Raw genomic sequence first — 4,058 nt, 5'->3', positions numbered from 1 at the left:
CAAGAAGTACATTGTACAGTTCTGTTTTGTTGATTTTTTTTAGACTTTTTCAGTCTCTGTAATCATTAATATATTATTAAATGTACTTTTTAAAGATAAGCAGTGTAAGTACCTAAATTTGACCTGGTATCAGCCTTTTGCACTTCCTGTACAGCAGGCCTAGAGTATGTGAGGAGGAAGCAGCACAAGAAGTCAATCAGTTCATGTGCTGTCAAGAAGCATACTAATAGGAGGAGAGAGCTGAGTGACAGAGGGATGAGCTCACCACTGTGCTGCTTCTCCTCTCACTGTCCAGTCACAGGCTGGGGCTGGACTTTGCCCTTTCCAGGTTCTCTTGATAAGACCTCCTGCTTAATACCTTTGCCATGTTTCCTGTCTCTTCTTTCAGGTCCATGAAAATACCAGGCACTTCTGAGTATGGGGAAGAGTGTGATGTTGACACTTCCTGCCATGATGCAGTGCTTTGCATATGGATGGCCAATCTCCAAGCTCAGGCGCTGTCACATAGGAGCAGAAGAAAAGTCAACAGCCCAACACTGAGTTTGAGCTGACCATACACGGATTTGAATTTCGGTTATTTGCTGAAATGTCATCCCTGGATGGCCCTGCTGGCCTTTTTGTCGATGGAACCAGGTGGAAAAATGTCACCCTAACAACGACTGCAGCCAATCAGTTACAGCCACTGTTCATGCATTGATAACCATGGGCACCAGCTGTAAGAATACAAATGACAGCAGGGAGATTCATCCATCCACACCCAGTTGCCTGTAGGCTAAACAAGACAAAACTTAAGGTTGTATGGAGAACTTTACACAGGGCATTCTACTTTGGGCTTTGGCAGGTGATCATGCAGTTTCAGTGCAGGGGAGAGGGGGATGGGGGCTTTTTAGAGTACCTGTCACTTTGGATTGACTGGGCAAAGTGACATGCCATCTATCTACTCCATTTAAAGGCTACATATTGCCTCCTTTTAATGACTGTGGCTTGCTGTCTCACAATGGATATATACTGTATATAGACAATATACACCAATCAGCCATAACACTGTGACCACTAAGAGGTGAAGTGAAGAACCATCCCAGTATCCCGTTACAATGACACCTGGAAGTGGGGCGGGATATATTAGGCAACGAGTGAACATTTTGTCCCAGAACAAATGGGCAAGTATAAGGATCTGAGCGGCTTTGACGGCTAGACGCCTGGGTCAGAGCAACTCCAAAACTGCAGCTCTTGTGGGATGCTCCCAGTCTGCAGTTGCCAGGGCCTACAAAGAGTGGTCCAAGGAAGGTAAACCGGTGAACTGGCCACAGGGTCATGGGTGGCCAAGGGTCATTGATACACATGGGAACGAAGGCTGGCCTGTGTAGTCTGATCCAATAGAGGAGCTACTGTAGCTCAAATTGCTGAAAAAGCGAATGCTGGTTCCGATAGAAAGGTGTCTGAACACAGTGCATCGCACTTTGTTGGGTATGGGGTAGCTCGCCCGCAGACCGGTCAGGGTGCCCATGCTGACCCCTGTCCACTACCAAAAATGCCTGCCATGGGCACGCGAGCATCAGGACTGGACCACAAAGCAATAGAAGGTGGCCGGATCTGGATGAATCATATATTCGTTTACATCATATGAATGGCCGGGTGCATGTGTGTGACTTACCTGGGGAAGAGATGTCAGCAGGATGTGCTATGGGAAGAAAGCAAGCCGGCGGAGGTAGTGTGATGCTTTGGGCAATGTTCTGTTGGGAAACTTTGGGTCCTGCCATTCATGTGGATGTTACTTACTACCTACCTAAACATTGTTGCTGACCAAGTACACCCCAAGCATACCTTCAGAGGCCTAGTGGAGTCCATGCCTCGATGGGTCAGGGCTGTTTTGCCAGCAAATGGGGGACCTACTCAATATTAGGTGGGTGGTTATAATGTTATGGCTTCACTACAGGCTTAGACCACAAAGATTAAGCAAATCAAAGCAATAACGAGCAGGAGGAAGGTTGGTTACAAACAAAAAACAAACAAAAACACAAACACTGCTAATTGGTTTAGAAAAATATATTTGGTGAAGGCACAGGTCTAACAATGATTCATCAGTTCCTTGCAGCAGGATTTTGTGTGCATTGCTCTCGCCCTTCTGACTCCCAGTGTAAGATGACTTCCAGGGTGGTGTACAGAGGATGATGGTCTATTACTTTTAAGGAGTGCAGATAATGGTGTTATAGTGAATGCATACATACAATAAATAAGGGGTTGTTGGAGATTCATAGAGTTCTTATTTATGAAAAACGTACAACAGTGCATGTGGATAACTAAAGGGACTCTGTTGCCAGACCAACAAAAATCTTTCCATAAGAGTTTACTTGTGAAAGCCTGCCCCGGCTGCTGGGGGCCGCTATCTTGGATGTGATGTCAGCAGCCCTGGCAGACTCAGAGCTGTCACTCAAGTGACACTCTATAGTAGGGATGCACCGATACCATTTTTCTAGGCCGAGTATGAGTACAGCTACGTTTCCTCAAGTACACGCAATGCAGAATAATACCATCAGCTATAGAGGTCTACAATCCCCAGCAATACACTATACAGCAATGCAGAATAATTCCATCAGCTATAGAGGACTACAATTCCTAGCAATGCATTATGGAGCAATGCAGAATGGCACCGGCTATAGGGGACTACAAATCTCAGCAATACATTATGCAGCAATGCAATATGTTGCTACATACTCTGTGCTGCTTTGGGGTGCTCATCTGATGTTTCCAGTGGAGGGTCTCGGGAAGGGTGTGGAGGGTCTAAGGTGGGGGAGATGGGTGGGCCAGTGCTGTAAACAGGCCCTGCGTGGTTCCCAATAAGGTTGCCACGAGGTCCCCAGCAAGCACGGGACCTAAGGCAGCTGCTTCAGTTTGAAAATTTAAGGTCACGGTATCGGTTTTTAGTATCAGGGCATTTTCACAAGTACGAGTACTCATGCTCAGTATCAGCACTATTACCAATACTGGTATTGGTGCATCTCTACTCTATAGTATTCTCCTTTGTTCCTCCCCTGGGTGCTACATGAAAGATTACGTAGGGAAGTGAGGGGTGGAGAGCCTGTGCTAGGTAACTGACTAGTCAATTGTTCAAAGGCAGATTGCAAATTAATTTAAAAAAAATAATGGAAGAAAATAGTATTTAAAATATTTTTTCTCAGCGTTTTTACCTGCAATTGTTTAAAGTAGTAACGAATTTTGAGAGTAATAAATTCTTCTAAGACAAATTAACCTTCCCTAATAAATAAAGTATTTATGTTTTGGCCCAAGTACTCAGCTCACAGGGCTGAATGAGAAAACTTGTAAAGTGTATGGTCAGCATTCCAATGAAAATCAGATGAAATGCACAAAAAAAACATATAAATTAAACCAAATGTACATTGATATGCTTTAGTGCAAGATGACTGGACTAACAGACGTAATTATTACATGGGAAAGACACCTTGTGGAATCCTGCAATAGAATTTCCCGGGGAACTCTTCCATACGTGAAATATAATATACATTTGCATTGTGTGTGGGGGACAGGGGGAATTATGAGACAATGATTTATGTAGCTCTAAAGAAGACAAGTATTTAGTAGCTCTAAAATAGATATCTACGTGAATCTTGACATTTCTATCTGTATGCTTATAGGTACAGTTGTTCTGTAGAGTGCATCAGCCACGTTGACTGGGTATATTTTCTGAAATGTGTCCTATTCATTTTATGGTGCAAAAGCCAGGTTAAGGGCCACTGTGAGTCGATGGGAAACACCAGCAGTGTAGAGAAGAATCTTGATGGAAGAAGGAAAAAAATGCTAGAAATCAACCAAAGGTTTAGTGTCCTAGGAGGATGGACGTTATTTCCTGCTCAAAAATGACGTCCATCCTCCTAGGACACTAGCAAAAACTGAGGCATGCTGGAATTAAGAAGAATTACCGTGGGCTGGAGTACATTTTTGTTTACCAGTGTCCAGTCCTCCAAAAGGTGGCAGTATAACCTGAAGATTAGCAGGGTTATTCACTAAAGGGTGAAGAGTGTGGAGAAGGCAGGAGATGT

This window comes from Nanorana parkeri, unplaced genomic scaffold (assembly GCF_000935625.1).
Source record: "Nanorana parkeri isolate BGI_ZX_2015 unplaced genomic scaffold, ASM93562v1 scaffold857, whole genome shotgun sequence".
NCBI lineage: Eukaryota > Metazoa > Chordata > Amphibia > Anura > Dicroglossidae > Nanorana > Nanorana parkeri.
Note: the sequence above shows the minus strand (reverse complement) of the source record.